General features: G+C 32.3%; 1 long non-coding RNA gene across 2 annotated transcripts; it reads right to left on the bottom strand.

Annotated features, from left to right (window-relative positions):
- Positions 1-13,449: 13,449 nt before the first annotated feature.
- LOC127880888 (uncharacterized) lies at positions 13,450-14,686 on the bottom strand. 2 transcript variants are annotated; one of them, XR_008049801.1, is made up of 3 exons: positions 14,578-14,686; positions 14,355-14,416; positions 13,450-13,784 (listed from the first exon to the last, which is right to left on the bottom strand). It is a non-coding gene; the product is annotated as an uncharacterized LOC127880888 (long non-coding RNA). The 2 variants fall into 2 exon arrangements; XR_008049802.1 differs by having other exon boundaries at positions 14,624-14,671.
- Between the last annotated feature and the right edge of the window lie 6,930 nt (positions 14,687-21,616).

Genomic DNA, 21,616 nt, shown 5'->3' with positions numbered 1-21,616 from the left:
ACTATTCAAGAAATTGACATAAATCGAATTGGAAATTAAACTGTTGCCCTTTGACATTAGTAAGAAGTCAGTATTTGTTCAGGTATCTTCGAAATTTTCTAGTTATTTACACTAATGGCGAATGGAGTCGCTAACATCATCTCTAATCGTTCAGTCTGAATAGATTTGGATTTGCATATGTTTGATATATTTAGGTAATCAGAAGAGGCGAATTGTGTGTCTTAGATAGGTTAAAAAAATTTAATCTTGGGTGCAAATAAATGCAATCTTTAAATTGCAATATATTAACGGATTGTTATGAAAATTTGTGACGAAATGTCAGTGCAGTGTAATTGAGTTGGAAAAACGATATATCTGCATAAAGCGTTTGGTAATGTATGCAAAATACGAAACAGTCTAATTATACTTTTCTCTTTTTACAGCGTTACCTCGTCAAAGATGTTCAGGTAAAAATGCTTCATTGGTTCCTTTAGAAACAATGTTTAATATTTTATTGATATTTATGGTAATATATATATATTGGATCGCACGTTCATGGCACATAAGAACGCGAATTATATATATATATATATATATATATATATATATATATATATATATATATATATATATATATATATATATATATATATATATATAACGATTTACTAAATGTCATTTGTTTAAACTTAATTGACTAATTAATAGCACATTTACGAAAGAATGCATATAAAATTGTACTAAATTAGGTTGTCATGAGATAATTAAACTTTTATTAAAAGCGGTTTTTGTCGCATAAGTTTATGCATAATACGTTTGTAATATATTGCAGAGATAACGCGCAACGCCAGAGAAGGTAAAAAACGTAGTAGTGGTTTCATTTATGCATAACGTGTATCTTGAGTAAAACATCAATATCCCGACGTGGTAGTCTAGGAGAAAATGGTAATTTGCGATATGTCTATGCCAAGCGATGACCACAGTTTTAATCATGTTTATGTTAAATGTTGCGTTGTATGTATTGCACTGAATCGTACAAGTGATCGGCTCCTTGCAATAAATAACTAGGTACGTGATTGCAACAAACATGTTTGTAGTTAGGTCAAGTAATGAATACACTCTAAACAGTGTAATTGATACCGAATAAACTTGCCTGCAAACTTTATATTTTTAAGGTAAACTAACCGGTCATCTCATTGGTAACATTCAGCCCTTGTTGAGATTTTTTTTTCTCACTACTTTGTCCCGGCAACTTGAATAACCTTTTAAGGGTATAATTGTAAGGTCATTATTAACCTATGTGTTTATTAAATATACAACGCTGTCAGATACCAATATGTCAATTTGACATTCATTATTGATAATAGGTTTGTCAGACTGATTTCACACTATGCAGGGGTTTGGTCATTCATATTTGATTGTTCAATATGAGTACACTTGCAGTGCGTTGTACCTTTAAAATGCTTAACCACTTACAGAGAAGAACATAAACACCATTTTTATATTTACAGAATAGTTTGCCGAACATACAGCGAGAATTTTCTTTTTTAAGATTAATTTGATATACATCTATTAAGTTGGAAGTCAAAAGCTCAAAATGAAAACACATTTTGTCAAATTCAGTCACCCACAATTCATTTTGATACTACATCAGCATTTTGTTACCTGACATCTTACATAACTATTGCATGTATTCAATAACACTATATAGAGAATACTAGGTTAGCGTTGAATACAGAGAAGTTTATGTTGCGAGGCTTAGAACGCCGGAAGCGCGAGCCTTGGCGAGCGCTTTCGGTGTTCGAGCCGAGCAACATAAGCTTCTCTGTATTCAACGCTAATCCTAGTATTCTATTTATCCCATTTGAATTTTTCAACGTGACATTTAACATAAATCGATCCAATAACCTTAACAATAATTTTAATTCAGTCATAAAAGCGCTTAAAATCTAACAACTGTAACCATGCGTAGTGATATACATGTATTTGTTCTGGTACGCAAAATAGTCTTTAAAAATTCACAAACAAACTGTGAAACAAGTAAAAATATCACCATATGCCTACATTCAATTTTATGCAGTATGCGAATTTTAACACTTTACGACCGCGAAAAGAAGATTTTACTTTACTATAATTTTATTTTCGAAAGGAAATGATCAAAATCCAATATGGCGGCGAATGATCCTGACAAAATGCTGTCGATGTCAACATACATGTACACCATCGACGACCTAGTTCTGGCTACCATAACTTTAAATGTCGCTTTTAATGATTTTTGACTGGCGCGACTTTGTACAGGTCTGTCAATACTAGATAAACTGTACGCTGAAGTTTCTTTAGCTATCGAAGACCTTGACAATTTTGACGAGTAAACAGACAATTGCAGCGACTGACACTTTATTTGACAAAATATACAGGGCAATACGTTTTCCGACTTCGGACGACGAATTTAAGGAAGCACAGAACGTGTTTTTATATAATGTTATGGGTATGCCGTGTGTGATCCGATGCATCAATGGCGCCCATGTTAAAATCATTTCCCCGAGAACAGGGAACGACAAAAGTACAATTTCAAAAATCAAAACACGTAAGAACTAGTATCTTACCTTTAATTATCCTTTAAAATCCATCTAATAATCCATTTAACTCAATAATTGACGATTTTGCATCTAGGGTCTTTAATAATTATTTTAGCATAGTTAAATAAAGACCCTTATGCCATTCTAACACTTTATTCAAATGGGTTTATGAACGCGATTAACTTTCTTCTTCGTCACACGCTACGTCATGTACTCTACATTACTGTTATGCAAATGAACCGGAGCAGTTTATCTAATAATAGCCGTTGGTAAACTCGGTTGCATTTGCAGATTTCTGCATACAAACATAATTATGTTTAAACTTGCACAATGTTTTATTTATCTATGGTAAATGCCCTTATTGTACGAAAAATAATTTAATATATAAATACACAAAGAATGGAAAACATTCCAGTACACAAAAGATAAATGAGTAGAAAATACCCGTGTACAAAATGGGACGTTCCCAATTCCAGTGTGGTGCTATTTTTACCATCTTATACTTTACACAGCTCTATGCCTAACGTGAATTAAATAGGAAAGCAAACATAGCAGATTATTCATGAACTGTGCGATATGTGTATGGCTTGTTGTACATTCTTAATATTTAAGGTAAATGTCAAAAGTATATGCTTTGGTTATAAACAATGCACATTACACGAAATAAGGAAAATGTGATCAATTGACAATTCAGATATGTCGACATACAGTACATGTAGAAAACATGTGAAATAAATTGCGTTTATAATAAATCGTCAAAAAATGGGGAAAATGACGCAATAAGTATGTCATTTTATGACGCCATCAATCAGCTGATTCATTATACGGATGGCGAAAAATGATGTCATATGACTAGATTTAAAGGTTGAAGGTCGTATAATTTTGAAGCTTACTAGTAAGCCTTAAGTTTTGTCGACTTTGTTTCTTATGAAAAATCATTTAGTGGTAAAGTAAATATAAATAAAAAAAATAACAAAACAAAAATCGTGTAATTTTATATTTTATTTCAACAGTTCTTTTGTTGAATATGACATATATATATTTTTTGCAACATATGCACATTTTCTTCTAATGGGTGACCTTAAAATTCGATCAATGAACCAAACAATATCGACCTAATTTTAGCGCATATCGCATGACGTCATTTAAAAAGTAGTCCGTGCACGCGACAGGTATATTCCACAGTGTTGAATACAAGCAAGTATATTCCACAACGTGTTATACCGTCAATGTCGCGCTGAAAATGGGATAAATTATGTTGAAAGAGTAACGTTATTTGTTAACGTACAAAATCCATTGTATTGTGTAGCCTAGGATAGCCAATTTAAGCCTAATTACATCAATACTGTAACTCCATACAGATCCTCAGTTGGATAAATCTCGTCATCATTCATACATATATACATATATATATATATATATATATATATATATATATATATATATATAGTTATATAAGTAAAATGTAATAATCCAGATTGTGAATATTATATAATAAAAGTAAAAACACGTGTCTGGGATTTTAAATATATATTGATTTAGCCAACGCGTTTCGCATAGCTCATCAGGGCATAATACAATATATTACAACGTCAAAATGTCATGGAGATAACGTCATATCAATTATGACGTCATAACGTCAATAAATATTAAATGAAATTTAATTTGGGTTTAAATACATGTATAAAATGTTGTTCTTTTGCTAACCTAGCTGAAATATTGTTCGAAAATAGCTTATAAAATGGAAATATTTTAAATTTTGGTTCATTATGTGAACATTCATCTAAATGTTTACTTAAAGGCATCTGTCTTTTTGAGGGGTCTCCAAATGTATCCAAATGTAATGACCCTAGATGCGCCCTGTGTGGTTATATTATTGAAGGGAATTCTTTTGATTTTAATGGCAAAATGTTCAAAATAAAAACTAATATGTCATGTGATATACAAAATGTGATTTATGTATTAGTATGCAATGGATGCAAACAATATTATATAGGCCAAACTGGCGATAAACTTAGAAATAGGCGATCTGTCCATGAACAACAAATGCGAGACCCCTCAACAAGACAGATGCCTTTAAGTAAAATTAAATTTGTAAAAAACTAATGATAAGTATAGTTGTGCAACTTTTTTTTATCTTTTTGAAAATAGTTTTTTTAAACGAACTCGCGCTCATCACTGCTTACAGCAACATTTAACTATAAAGATAATTGATTTACATTGGGAGAATTCCTGAAAAAACAACACCATATTAGTTGATATTAATGGTTATTCAAGTTATATTTCTTCTCAATTTTGATATCCTTAGATGCTGGAACACTATTTAAAAAAATGCACATATTGCGGTTTTGTCAATACTCATACTGGAACACTATTTAAAAAAATGCACATATTGCGGTTTTGTCAATACTCATGCTGGAACACTATTTAAAAAAATGCACATATTGCGGTTTTGTCAATACTCATGCTGGAACACTATTTAAAAAAATGCACATATTGCGGTTTTGTCAACACTCAGTCATTACCAATTTTTCGCTTCATTTCACATATGTACCAACACGCTATTCAAATTGTGCGTTTATTTGCTATTGTTCGCAACAACAACATTAAATATTGTATTATATGTTGATGGTAACCGTCGTTGATAATTGTTGATGTTTATTTTTAGCGGAGCTGCTTCGTCAATTCGAAGGTATGTTATCCAAATATTATTTTAAAATGAAATAAAATAAATCGAACAAACACGTCACTTTTGTTTATTAAAATTTCTTAAATTTTGTTATTTTTTAATTTTTTATTTATATTAATTGTTTACCAAGTAGTATTTGTAATTTATAGAATATTGCAAATTGTTATAATGACTGGTGTAACATGAAGACTTTGCTATGATGAAAGAATGTGTAAAAGCAATAACATATCATAGGTCAAATTTTATTTGCGAATGGTTTATCAACAAGCCACAGCAGAGATGACAATATTTTCAGAAAGTGTTAGAATTTACAACCAACGAATTAATCAGAACATGACATGATTTTTAAATATAAACAGCTTCATAAGATTGATCACGTGGCCATGTTTCGTCAATAACTTGACTTCCTGCTTTAATTGTATTACAATAAAGCCCGATATGTTTATTTATATTGTGATATTCTCATTAGTTGGCGAGACATTAAAGAAGTAACACAATATAATTAATGTTTGATTTTGGCAACGCATTCCCCTTCAATATTTTTATTTCAAACGACATTCTTAATCGAATGTTAAGATCACCATTTTAGATTTGTAATGTATATCATATGGTAGATTAGCTGTAACCCCACATATTTCTTTTATTTCAGAGCTTCCACCCGGCATTAACGGTAATGGTCGACTTTTGCATACTTTCTTCCGATATAAAATTATATTAGTTACTTCCAAAGCCAAAAAGAACATAATGTGTAGTTGAAAACATTTTGTTAGAACTGACAGTAAAAAAACGTCGAAATATCTTAAATATGACGCGTATGATGCAGTCAGATGAAATTTTAAAACATGATACTAAGTACTGAAACCCACATTAAGGTGGACTTAAAAAAACAGTGCGATGGTAATAGCGCTACTTAACAAATATGGTAGCGCGACCGACTATAACATTAAAAAATGTTGATAACACGACACTTGTATTATGATTACATTCATACTAAACAATGGTTACCTCACTATGGTGTAAAAATATTTTTTTCATTTTAACATGATACAATCCATACTATGTGAACTAAGTATTATTATAATCCGTTAGTATCATCTTAACAGTTATTTTACACGAGACACGGGAAGCTTAACAAAAAGCAAAATGTAAATTTGGAAATGTTTGAAAAGTGTGAACTATATCAAGGTTCACCAAGTGAACGACAAGTTTAACACACTGAACGACACAACTCCACAAACGTCCAGTTGGCTTAAGAAACAGTACATAAGTACATCAATAAATAGTAAATGGGGCTGTTTCGACAACACAACTCAATGTGTGCAATTATTTGACTCCGAAACATTAAATAGTACAAACTTACTAGACCTATAAGGTTGAGTATGTGTGTTAATGTATAAAGACATTACCATATTTTTTAAATTTTACAATAATATTTATTTACGTGTGTTGTTTTAAATTTCAGTACCACCGATCGCAGCGCGTAAGTCTTGCATTCATCATTATTTGTACTAATATAAATTCATCATGTAAAAAAACACAATTTCCCAGAGCATATATAGTATTTGTAATGTTATTTCTTCAGCTTTAACTTTATTTGAAAGTTTTGATCCCAAATAAACCTTGATGTTTTTAAGTAATATGGTTCTCTAGTTTTACAGTTCATCTCAACGTATAATCATGTTAAGAAAGGGAGACATCTGTGAAGTTTTGGCAACATATACCTATTTAAGAGTAAAATATAAATCATAATTTTGATGTCGTTCATTAATTTGAGGCAAGCAGAGCTCCTAAAACATTTTAGGAATACACAGCTCATGTTTTGGCATTAGATCGTTGAGTTTGATCCTCTTCTAAGTTCATTAACGTATCGTCTGAAAAAGATATACACTCGTAGTCAATTTTTTGTGATGATGTTATGTATGAGCAAATCAACCATTTATTTGAATTTATCTGTTGAAACACTGCTGTACATCCTATTACTGTAAGTTTATTATCCGAAAATAGACAGATGCAAATTTATATGTCGGGTAACTGAAATATTCGTCCATTTTAGCAATGTGGTACCTGATTGAATATACCATTCAGAGGATTGAAGGTAAGAGAATGTTGATTTTTATCTCCCGCCATAGGCGGAGGGATTTTGTTTTGGCGTTGTCCGTCCGTCCGTCATTCCGTCCGTCCGTCATTCCGTCCGTCCGGCAATTGTGTGTCCGGAGCCATACAGTGGAAGTGCTTTGGCGGTTTTGATTGAAACTTGGTATGAGTATATTTATGAATAAGAGGATGAGGCTCGCCAAATGGCATTGTACACCATCTGTTAACAACGGAGTTATGGCCCTTTGTATATTGAAAAAAAGCTTTTTATTATAAGCTTAGAGCTTTATCTTCATTAACACATGAACCAGAGCCATGAAACTTGCCAAAGTTCGCCTCAATCATCTGAGGGTGCTTCACATTCAACACCCATAATCCTAGGGGCTAAGGTCAAGGTCAAACATTGAGGTCAAAGGTCACAAATTTTATGAATTATTCATTATTTAGTCATTCCTTTACTATACATCAATGAATTCTGTAATAACTGTCCACAATTGTTCTCCATTATCTAGCTGAGTGTCAGATATAAGATCCAGGTTGCTAGGGTCATGGTCAAAGTCACACAGAAAGGCCAAAATCACACATTTAGATTAAATATGTCTCATTTGGTAAGGATTCTACCATACTAAAATGGATTCTCAAAATGTCCTGATGTAATTGTTCTCAATTATCAGGCAGTGCAAGATCTATGTGTTTTTACCAAAGTCAAGGTCACACATCAAAGGTCACAAATTTGTAGAAATATTTATTATTTAGCCATTATTTTACTAAGCATTAGTGGATTCTTAAATAACCTTCCATAATTCTTCTCCGTCTTCTTCTTTGCTGCGTGCCATATTATGTAAGATTCATGTCTAGGGTTAAGGTCAAGGTTTATGTCTACGGTTAAGGTCAACGTCACACAATATACTTCATGAAAGGTCATACGATTCACATCAAGGGTCAAGGTTACACAAATGCTTCATGTAAGGTCGTACTCAATGATGGGTAATTAACCTTAAAACTCATTGATGTTATTTCCACGTATGTCATTGTGGATGTTGTGTTAACTCTGCAACACTTTGAAAATTGAGTGTATACATGTATTAAGATTGAATGTTTTCGTGAAAAAGACATGACTTTTTAATTCACCTAAATAAATATTGAACGCTCAAGAACCCTCCTCTGTCTTAGTTTTGAGTTATTTGCCTTTGTTATTTTTGTATGTTGTTACTTTTCGGGGCCAGTACTCAGTAAGATTTTTATTTAAGAAAATGCTCATAACAAACAATTTCCCCTTTTTGCCATGATACTATCAATGTTAATTGATTCATGAAAAATATACTAGCTGCATTGTATTGTCTGCAAACCCATGACAGGTACAAATGAGTTTAAAAACATTGACAAAAGGCACAACCCTTCACTTATACCTTTTCATTTAGTTCTACACCCATCCATAAACAAAAAAAAATTGCGGGGAATATCAATCCAACGAATTTGCTTGAATTTATATGAAATGTGATGGTACTGTATTTTATTTATGTTCAGTTTATATCGCTTTAATCGCTGTTTTGAATAGGAGTACTAATTATAGATAAAGAGTAAAGTAAATGGCTTTATTAAAATAACAATGCAACATATTACCCGAAACAAATATATGTGTTTCAAAACAAGCAGCGTGTTTCCATTACCAGATTGTTTGCATAACAAGACAATAAAAAAACAAATACACGAATAAGGTTATCTCAAGCCATTTTAGTATGGTGGCTTATAAGCCCATAACTTTTTGGCGTGGTGGCAGGTTTGAAGGGTGACAACATAACAACAGAAAAAATCAATAAATATAACTGTCGAAACGATTAATGTAGGTACTTGTCGTTTATACCCGCAAAAAAGACAACACGACACATAAATCTAATATATTGTCGCCCTTATTTTGCGCGTTAGTGCCTGTGATATGACGTTGTTGCATGGAAGCATATTTTAAACACGACCATACGCTTGAACGACATAAAATACCCACCGAAACTACGATTGACATGTTTCGTTCGTTCTTATTTATAATCTACTGAAGATATTATGCATATTCAGTTTGTATCTTACTGTATATATAAGACACACTCAAGAAGCCGAAACAGTTTATGTATCTCAGTTACATAGCACGTTGTAGATATAAAAATAGAAAAGTAGTTTTTTCTGTTTTAGGGTCAAGTTGACAACGACGAGGTCCTTTAACGACCATCTGACCAACTCTGAACAATCATCACTATCAAACGTCCCTCGACAACCCAACGCTATTGAATAAAAGACAACTTACAAACTAAAATTCCCCTGAACAAATTTATTACGAGAGTCAAATCTAACCAGAAATGTTATAATCGTTCAATACCATCCGAGCGTACACAGCAGACTAAATTATTTGATTGTTAGGCGATAAGCATACTATAAATAAACAGAATTAAACTTTTGACACATAGTTATTGTACTTTCACCTTTTATTAAATTAATTTTCATGTTAACCCTTACGGTGACACCGGTTTTCTGTGCGTCTCATTTTGACAAACATTTTCGCATGAATAATGGGATACGTTTAAATGCACGTATTCATGATCGAGCGAAAAATCTCTTTTGTCCAAACGTTGTTTGGTTGTGTTGGCTGTAGGGTGGACTGTTACATCTTACAATCACTGTGATGGTGAAAACAGCCGTTTGGTTCTATATATAACTTTTTCGGTCAATGAATTTTGCTCAGCATTTAATTAATGATGTATGCACCCAATGCGATATATAATAAGCCGTATTTGGAAAGCGTTTCGTTTACACTTTGGAGCTACGGAAAAGTCCTAAAAATATACGTAAAAGCAGTAAATGTATGTGGTTGTTATTTAAGCATTTATTACATATACATATCTTGGTAAGACTTATTTATTATTAAATGGATTTATAAGTTATATTAGCTTCTTTAAAAAAATATTATGTTTCATCCTAAAAGCGGGCGGTTTGCAAAATCAGAACCATTATGATACAGAACGGGCATGTGACGATAATTAATCATTCATCGAGCTATGCAATGGATACTTCTGTATAAATAAGTTGTGCAAGAGCTATTCACATTTGCTAAGTGATATTAAATGAGTAAGAAGAAGTGGGTGGAGGGAGGGAAGACGATTGATTGAGCTAGATATAACTTGCTAAACATCTACAATATGGTCAATATATAACCAGTGACAAATGCCTTTGATAACAAAAAAACATTGTTTGTGAATTTAATTGTGTATGCTACTTATTGTCATACTATTAAACACACTTTTACGAAGAAAACTATTTATAGAACCACTCACTTGTGTGATGTATTAAATATTTGTGTGTATATACACATGTTAATAATTCAATCTGTCGGGGAAATAAAGTTAAGTTAGATAATGTATAACGTAAATACAAGTATCTGACTTGACAAAGTATTACTTACACTGGACATTTCATTCTATATGATAAAGATGCTGGGATAAACGTGGCTTTTCCTAATGCAGAACCATTGTCTACATCTTAAAAGAACCTATTTTTTAATAAATGTGCAATAGTCTTATATGCCTTAAACCTCATAGATTATTTAGACTTTCGTAGGTCATTTCGCTCACTTGTGATAGGGGTTGGTAATATCACGATTTGTTTGGCTCTGTGCTACCAAGCTCAGTAACTAGCATGATTGAATACAAGTAGCAATTCAAATAATTGTTTTATTCAGAAAACTAACTAAAGGATAAGAACTAATTTCATATGTTGTATATAATGTTTCCCGTTACATAAACACACACACACACACATATATATATATATATATATATATATATATATATATATATATATATATATATATATATATATATATATTCGTTTTATTGGATTTGAAATTTCCTTGTTTGAAGATTAAGAGCAATACCCTTCGAAATTTAGACACAAATAAAAAAAACATGTAAGTTTAAACAAGCAAGTTGATATAAGTGTATGTTGATAAATAATACATATTTACTGTCAGAAGAATGCATAATTTTTAGTTAAAGCCTCTTTCATTGTGTGGATACTTAGTGTGCAAACATAATGCTTTTTGCCCCAATATCAATAGATCGGGTCAAGGGAAACATTCGTTTTTGACTGTTTGTTTGTACCAAACATAAACCCTGTCTTTGAATAAAACATATGCTTTCACCTCAAATCACCATAGGCCTACATCATGGTTCATAATGACAGCATTCACTATGCATGTGTCGTTTCAAGTCAGTTATCCAAAGTGAAGGTCAATCATGAAGATTTAATTTAAAACTGGAGCCTTTATTGGTGTATGCCATATACGGTTTTCATGTGTTGTTGGATTTGAATTTTTTAGTAGTTGTAGATGATTTGTCGAATCCAACACTTGAGTCCAAAGCATTAAGGTAATGGTAACACATAAAGCTTAAAGGTATGAAACGGATCGTATCACATATTTAACTTTCTCATTCCTAAATGTTTGTTTACATACCTGGACAAAATGTTCGCTATCAATAGATCCAGTTTGACGTCAATTGTCAATGTCACCAGTTTACTGTATTACTTTTTTTATTTAGGGCTCTTAAATGTGCGATGGCTCCCCGATGGGGTCTACCAGCATATGTAGTATATATTTTATCTTTAATTTTATCGTTTTGAGAGTTTATCCAGGGCAACTCGCCATCTGGTTTATTATATAAAGAAAATCGTTGCTATAAACAGGGAAGTCAGCAGCTTCAAGCGACCAAGTGATTGCGGCTCGTTCTGAGCCAGGAAAGCGCAAAACACAAGAACCGCAGGAGGCATGCGAAAGAACTTCGTATAAGTCCGATAAGCTTAACTTTTACAATTATGTATCATAACAAATAGCATATCTATAAATTGCTAAATCACACAAAATGTTATTTGATATGACTTTGTAGAATGCTTGACTACACATTTTATGATTTCGCGTTCAATCCTCGGCCGGCCTCATTTCATGTGTAGGGGTTGGTAATAAAATCATTTCTACGGCCATTCTCGCCATACCTCTGATTACATGTAGGGCTGTTGTCAGTTACTAGCATATGTATGTGAATCTAGAATTAGTAAACCAGCTAACTCAGGAAAGTGTGAGTTAAAATGTCCGTCGTGATGTGAATGAAATACTGTTAAAATGGCGAACAATTACGCTCAAAACACTAAACAAACAAAAGCATTAGATTAAAAAGAAAACTTGCTCTTTGCCTTGCTCTTTGTATACTTCTTCTAGGAGTAAGACATCTCTCAGATACTGATGTGGAAGCATTGATTGAAGCAACACATCTTTTTATGTTCGATTATTTAAAGTAAAAGAGACGACTATTTCTGAAGTGCTTGTTGTGCTGAAAATGGATTGTTTCTCATTATAAACAATCGTATAAGACTTGAGTGACAGTATACAACTTGAAACGGGTTTATTGAATTCATAATATATTTCATGAGAACCTAGGTTATCATGAAAATTTAGGTTCTCATTTGAAAACTTGGGTTCTTGCAGCCATGTGCAATCTTCAAGCGAGAACCTAGGTTCTCATTCTGAGAAACCTAGTTTCTTGGGATTATGCGTCGAACCGCTTGCCATAGTGGTTAATATCTCCATTACATTATTAACTTTATTTTATGCATTTGCTGGCAGGGAGCTGTTTTTGTTACTCATAATTGGCATATATTTTAATTTCCGGATTTGGTTACTGCGTTGCTAAACAACAGTTTTGAGAAGTCGTGGATGTGTAAGATGTGTTGTTGACTCTTTTTTAGTGTTTGAATAAACGCAACGCAATCTACAAAACACACAGAGACCGTGCTGCGCTACTGGAAACCTAATTGATTTCTGAAACTATTGTCCATAGCTTTACTGTCTTGGCAATAAATAATTTAGTAAAATTAAGTTATAAAAGACACATGACATTACATATTTAGATGTGTTAGTGCACAATGGAATTCTACAGCAACCAATTGCTGAAAACATTCAGGATCTGGACTAGTGTGGTGTCTTTTGAAAGTCATATTTTCTCGTTCTGGAGGGAAAGACTTAAGGATACATTTATTGCAAAAAAGTGTTGGACAAATACAAGTTTAACATGCAAACAAAGAATCTCTATTTTTTTAGTGAAGAACAATTAATGTTCAAAACACATTCTGCGTCAAATGTGAACCTGCAGCATGTTCAATTGCCATTTTATACTGATGCACAAACAAATCTTAAACATATGTGTTATTGCTCTATACACTGTTTTAATTAAAATATAAATTGTATATGTATATACAATATATAAAAGTAAAGCTTGTATTTGTAACCTCCTGTCACGCAAGGCATTTTTATTAACTTTAAGTCGTGACAAGCAAGTTACAGTTTTATTTTATTATCAATATTCTTATAGCTTTTGTATAGGAAGTCAGTAGTAGAAGATGACGTCCTGAAAATATACAACACAACATACATTTATTAAACATGTGTGGTTCCCCTCAAGAGTATATGACAATACGCATACACACAAAAATCAAAGCACTGTATTTAATATTAAAACAAGTTAAAACAATAAATCATCTTGCACAGATATAAATTCCTACACATACTGCATCATACAATGATAGAAACATACGACATGAACAAATACAGGGCCCTCAATCTGTCAAATCCACGGCCGAAATTCGGCCGCATTCCCCCCCCCTGAAAAGTTTACTTTTTTCCCCTTTTTGGGGGAAAAATTCCCCCTAAAAAAAAAATTATAGATAGATGTGTCTCATGATTATTATATCTCAATTCTATTTTAATTTAATCTTGTCAAACATACTAAATTATGAAAAAAGCAATGAATATAGTGCAAACATGTACAAATGTTATAATTAGAGAGTAAGTAAAAAATCCCCCCAAAAGGGAAACACCGCGAAAATTCCCCCTGCTATGGGTAGCGACCCGCTTCCCCGTAAATGGATTGAGGGCCCTGAAAAACATACAAATGACTAACTAAACACAATTTACTCACTGAATATGTGCTATTAACGACCTGCTGTTCCTATATATGGCTGGTGGGGTTAGTTCTGCTAGCTGAAATATTTATTATTACAAAGTTAAAGTGATAATTCATAACAACGTATTTTTACCGATAGCCCGATAGTTTGAGTAAAGAAATAAAAGAATAGAAGAAAGAATCGGGGATGATAAACACAAATACAAAAGCAGTAATACCTCTTTATGTTATGACTTACTTATCATTTACTGATTCCTAATGAAATATATAGATCTAAAACTAACTGGATTTCTGTTTCTTTCTGCAAATAAGCTCTATGAAAAATTGACAAGCGAATGACTTCCGCTTGGGACAAACCAAAACATAATTAACCGCAACCTTAATGAACAGGTTACACTATACTAAGTTTTACGCCTAGTTACATATATACTGTTGCTACGTAGTATTTGTAATAATTTGCTATTATGTGGTAATGTTGTCTGTGTTCTTACTTTATACTTAGAGTGACTTATAGATTGTATTATCGTATCAATATTAAGCCAAATGTTACCAATATCATCATATACATGTATTACAGTTTATAACTGTTTCTTTTAACGAGCAACTTGAAACATCCCAAGAAAGATGCGATATACTAAGACAAATCGAAATCTATTGCGCTATAATGTTTGGGATGTCATGTTCAAAGTGTAGTAACTTAATACAGAACACTTCCTGAAATGCATTTAGTATATCGAAAAATTAGATAATGTAGAATAAATATGAAAGATATACGTATGTCATTCCATTTCAATCAAAATCAAATGTAATTAAATGTACTTGTCACTGAATGACTTGCTGTATGTTTTGTTATTTTATCAAGATGGATGCCCATCGTATTGGAGATCATTTATTCGCCTTCAATTACACTTGCTTCCTGCTGAGTCTACTAGCACATTCAAGTTGAATATTCAATCTTTATAGATAAACAACTGTACGTTTTGATAGAAACATCAATTTAATGTATACGAACACATTCAATTTATACATAACCCATTTACATAAAAACGCATTTAATACAAGATACATAATATGTGTGTTATTTGCAAATGTAATTGTCTTTGTTATTTTACAGCATATGGTATAATACTGATGAAAAGTGCTTAATTAACAAAGATGCATAGCAATCTCGATAGCGATTTTAAATGCATACAGCAATATGACACTATGCGATCATAAATTGTATTGTTTTTTAACACGCAAATAACAAAAATTTATTTAAACGATAGAAAAGTGTCTTTAGAAGTTGTCGATTTCATTGTTTTGTCTGATTTATATGTTCGTTATTACAGATATTAAATTGAATTAAAAATAACTGCGAAAGTTAACTGCGAGAGATTTATCAAAGCGCAAAGTATTGAGCCTATTCATCGTAAAGTTTGTAAAAGACTATTAAATTTATAAATGCTACATGTCGAAATTAAACGCTTACTCTTGTAAATAGACCGATCGATATGTCTGGATTGTTTTTGTTGTTTTAATTATATACTGCAAAGCAGGAAAAATGTGTTCTTAAACATGCTGAACTATTACAGAGATTGAATATTGAACACACAAAAAAAACGCAAACAATTAGTCATCCAAAAACGGGACATTCCTAGCTAAATCGGTTTTACCGATGTCTGGCTATTCCCTGAATCAGTAAACACTGAACGATTGATCACATTATTCAAAAACATATCACGACACATTAACATCACTGGAATGTGAGTTTCACACCATCTTTATAAGGAACAAAAACCAGTATTTGAAAAAGATCCTCGTGTCTTGATATTGTTGAAATTAAAAAGCATAACGACACTATTGTTACATTACGTTTGTCATCTTAAAATTATCTACAGAAACAGAACATCGAAAGGGATCTTCTCAAATGTGTTATGCAGCCTAAATGACATCGATGATGATTTTCACCTCGTTCATAAATTATCATATCATGATTATGTTAAGTATACATTAATGCCAAACTATCATAGAACCGTCAAAATGTTCATGTTTATCGAACTAGTTAACAGCTCAAATAAAATTGTGTTCAGTAAGCTAGCTATATTAAGTTTACTGCAAAAGAAAAATAAAATGTATATGAAAATAAGCTTATAATAATGTAATAAGCATTCCAAATGTTAAAATATGCGCTCGACATTGTGTCGCCACTTGTTTTACATCCATGTGGCATCCTCACAAAAATATGTTTATATTTTTGTGCTATGTCAATTGATAGCATTATTTAAAAAGTTTTATGTTTTGCATTTATTGCAAACCCATACTGTCATTTTATATGTATGTTCATGACGATAAGCTTTATATGTGTTATTAGTCAAAATAATCTATTATGTGCTTTTCTGTTCTGTCTTTTCTGTTCTGTTCTGTATTTCCCATCTAATAATAACACATACATACCATGCTACATTTTTTAAACTTAACTTTTCGTGTCGAAAATTTATATACTCAGAAACATTCCGAACATAAAGTTTTCGAAAATTTAGAGACAATCTGACCATACAATTATGTATTGGATGTTTCTACACTCCTGTACATAATTTGAACTATGAATATAGCATGTGCTGTAAATACAACACCGTAAAGTATTAATTACTTAATGATATTTTGCAATGAATTTAACATATTTTAACGATTGATTTTGTTTAAGAAAAATAAATTAAAAGGTTGTAGATAATTTATTTATTTATTTGACACTTACGAATAAAACACAAATATTTATATAGTCAAAGTCACATGTTTCCTATTATTTAACATCATACAGTTTTTCCTGAAATGATGCACACCAAAATCCGTTCGGGTATTATGTAGAACTTGTTGCTTCTTTATTAAATAACATAAATGTTACAGTTAATTGATTTGGATTATTCATTTTCACGAACCGGAATCATTTTCATCTCAGTTGAGATACCATTAGAACAACAGTTCTGAATAATTTTTACGTCTATGAGGCTGAAAATGTGACATATTGAGTGTTAAAAACGTTTCACTAAAACATTTAAGGAGAACTGCCCCATGTTTTTCAACAAACCGAAATAATTTTCAATCTTAGCTCAGATATAATTGATGTTGCTAAACATTATAAATACTACTTAAATAAATAAGATAAATTATTAAAAGCGATGTATTATACGTACAATAACTCGTCGCATGAAAACCATAGTGAGACGATAGAAAGATCTCAGCGCTTATCCACAAAATGTATAATAGATATACATGTATTTAAGACGAGTACCATTTTATTATGATATGTCCAGCCTTCAATTCACTTTGAAAACAATTAATCAAAGCGTACTATTAGAAAAACAACTATTTTTAAATTAATGGGCACTTCAAACAAAAAGGGGGAAAACCTGAGCAAGTTGATATATAGAGCCTTAATACATATTCCAACTTAGCTTATCATGGCTTTAGTTGCTAAAATATTACTTGATTTATGCCTCTTCATCTTAAAGATGTTTTCTTACCAACTCTTATTGTATAACGTTTTAATAACTGTATTTTGTCTATTGCTTCCATCACCAAAAATTTCTAAACAATTCAATATTTTAATTCATGTTATTGATCATCTGTTTAAGTATGTCGATAATGATTATAAAGTTATAGATGCATACGGTGTTATTTTTTTGGATAACGTTTTAGTTTAAACATATTTATTTCAAACAATACACATTGTTTTACACAGAATTACATACAACATTTATACAGTTAACATGTTTGAATAGGATTGGAACGAAAGACATTGTCTTATAAAGTTCTTCTCCCTATACAAATACAATTGCATGTTGTCAGACAACATAGTTGGGTTTTTTATTACACAATATTAAAATATCGGAAATAAATAGAATAATAAGAGAAACTCCGATTATGGTGTTTCATTCGTGAATAGCAGGTTATAGGTTGACATTTGAAAAGAGAAAAAGACGAGAGACTGGCAGAGTTCTAGAAAGAAAACAAGAGAAGTTGTGAAAGACTTAATAAGGTAAACAAGAAGAAAAAGGATTGTTCTGTAGCATATTACGAATCAAATCGCTTACTTTTAATAATGAATTTGTGAACTGCATCAGCTATTTTAGTATTTGTTAAGTAGTCGCGAGTGTTGTCTCCATATAGAATAGTTTTAATGCAAGGGACGGAATATACGGATATTGAGTTCAAAAGTTCGCCGCGAATATGTACATAGTGAGTACATTCGAGAAAGTAATGTGACGTCGTTTCATGACGTCCGCATAGACATAGCGGGGATGTAATAATATTACGTCTGAAAAGATGTTCGTTTAAGGCACTACAATTTGTTCTTAGGCGCGTGTGTAACAATTGAGATCGTCTTTCGCCGTATGAAAATAGAATATTAGGAATCGGTCGATTTGTGTTAATGAGCCTTTTGAAGGAAATGATTGATACAGCGTTTTTGACGTTATCGGGAAGATTATTCCATTCAGAAACAGTGGACGGAAGAAATGAATTTGAATAAAGTGATGTTCGCGCTTGAATTGTTTGGAGATGTGATGAATTTCGTAATGAGTAATTATTACTCGACCCAACTGTTGCGGGCAAAAGGGACTGTAAGTAGTTTGGAACATTGTTCGTGTTCATTTTATACATTAATATTAATTTATGTTTGCGTCTTCGTTGACAGATAGTTTCCCATCCCAGCTCATTATAAAGATCTTCTAATGAGACTAGACGTGTACATCCGGATGTTATTCGCGCGGCTTCGTTTTGGATTTTTTCTAGTTCATCTTTTTCATATTGTGTACAATTATCAAAAACAGCGTCCGAGTACTCAATGAGTGGTCTTATAAACGAAAAATATATTTTCTCGAGAGTGTTTCTATCAAGCATTAGTTTTAATCGACGCATTATATGAACTCGTGCCCATGCCTTTTCCTTTATGAAAGATATATGTACATGCCATGTACAATCATTGGACATAAAAACGCCTAAATGTTTATGAACATCAACAATAGGAATATTAACGTTTTGCATAGTCAATGGTGGATGACTTGGTTTGTTTATTTTGTGAGAAATAAGCATTGATTCTGATTTTAAGGGATTAAAGCAAACCAACCATTTGTCAGCCCAGCTGGAAATTTTGTCAATGTCTGATTGCAATACGGTTGCAGTAGCGTTAGGTGAATTTACGACCATGAACAGACTGGTATCATCGGCGAACAAATGTATGTGTGCATTTATGTCAGCAATAATGTCATTTATATACACTAGAAACATGAGTGGTCCTAAAATAGAGCCTTGGGGGACTCCGGCGAGAATTTCAATAGGGGATGAATGTGATCCCGGTAATATTACTAACTGTTTGCGATCAGCAAGATAATTATACATAAACGATAAAAGATTTCCTCGAATGCCTGCTTGTTGAAATTTACATAATACACCTTTATGCCATACTTTATCAAAGGCTTTACTAATATCGAAAAATACAACTCTGACCTCAAGGCCATTATCTAAGGCTTTACAAAATGTATTATACATATATGTGAGCTGATTGACGGTAGAGTCACCAGGCAAGAAACCAGATTGAGTGGGTGCAAAGAATGAATTTGCACGAAGAAAGTTAAAAATGTGTTTGTATAATATCCTCTCAAAGACCTTCTCGATAGTATTTAACAGTGATAAAGGTCGATAATTAGATGCTAGGGATGGATCACCTTTTTTAAAAATTGGGCAAACATTTGCAATTTTCCAACAAGAAGGCATTTTAGAAGTATTTAGACAAGAGTTAAACAAATCACAAAAAGGGTAGCTTAATTGATATATTGTCTCTTTGAGGATACGATTGTCTATTCCGTCAGGACCGGAAGCTTTTCCTATCTTCAGGCATTTAATCGAGTCAATTACCTCCTCATGTGTTATATGTATAGACTGAAGAGTGTTAGCATTTGCATGGTGCATAGATGGAAGAGCATGGTTGTTTTCATCAAGTGAACACTGGCTTGCAAAGTACTTGTTGAGCATATCAGCTTTACCTGTGTCATCAACTACAAAATATTGTTTTGTTCGTCGTAAAGAGGTGGAATTGTGTTAGTTGTGTTAGTAGGAATAAATGTTCGAAGTGTTTTCCACCAGTCTTTAGCGCAAAGGTCTGATGACTTTAGTTTTTGTGCAATATTATTGAAATATTCAATTTTAGAATTACGTAAAAGTAATACAACTTCATTTCTGACATGACGGAAATTTGACCAGTGCAAATCACTATTGATTCGTTTTGCTTTTTGGTAAAGGCGTTTTCGTTGTCGAATCTTTTTCTTAATGTTATTGTTCATCCACGGGAGATCACGCGAGCGGATACAAATAGTTTTGTTTGGTATACATAAACTTGCAAGTTTTATAATTGTTTTTGTAATATTTTCTGCGTATATATCAACGTTGTCGCATTTTAGTAAATTCCAATTAGTATCCGACATTAATTGTCTTAGTTTTGAATAATCCCCAATGTCAAAACGCCAGATATGTCGATAAAAGGTTTTGCATTTGGGTTTTGTAAATTTTAAAATTACAAAAACAGGGCAATGATACCGAACAGTTTGATACAACAAGGGTTCGCCTGTTCCAGAAAGAAGTACTGTATTTCGATTACTTACGAAGATTAGGTCAATTATGGAAGATGTTTGTTCAGTAAAATGTGTTGGTTCGTTAATAATTTGCGTTAAGTCATATTGTTGACATAAATCTGAGATTTTGCGAGCCGACGGTTCAGCGAGAGCATTTATGTTAAAATCACCTGTTATAATAATATCATTTATTCGTGTGTCTCTGGCTAGCCCTAAAGAATCTTCAATTAACTGCATATATGACCTATCCGCACTAGGCGGTCTGTAAAACAAGCCGAAGAGAATGGATTTATTTTTGGAGGGTAACACTTCAATCCATATACATTCTACATTATTTAATTCAAGGTCATGTCTTCGTTTGAAGGCAATACTTTCGTTTACGTATATAGCAACGCAACCATGTGAATCGGAAGGTCGGTCCTTGCGAATTGGTTGGTGGAATCCGTCAAAGAGGAGATCAGTAGATGGAATAGAACTGTTTAACCATGTTTCAGTAAAACCAATTACGTCAAACTTGCGTAGACCTGTGTAAAGAATATCTAGTTTGTGCATCAGACTTTGAATATTGTAATGTACAAAACTAATGTGTTTAGTTGATGAAGAATTGAGAGAGGAAGAACTGCTTGAATCTTTGTTAAAAGATGGATCAGACATAGTAGGCCCTGGGTT

Source organism: Dreissena polymorpha, chromosome 5 (genome assembly GCF_020536995.1).
Source record: "Dreissena polymorpha isolate Duluth1 chromosome 5, UMN_Dpol_1.0, whole genome shotgun sequence".
In the NCBI taxonomy this organism is placed as follows: Eukaryota; Metazoa; Mollusca; class Bivalvia; order Myida; family Dreissenidae; genus Dreissena; species Dreissena polymorpha.
Note: the sequence above shows the minus strand (reverse complement) of the source record. Positions and strands in the feature narration are given on the sequence as shown.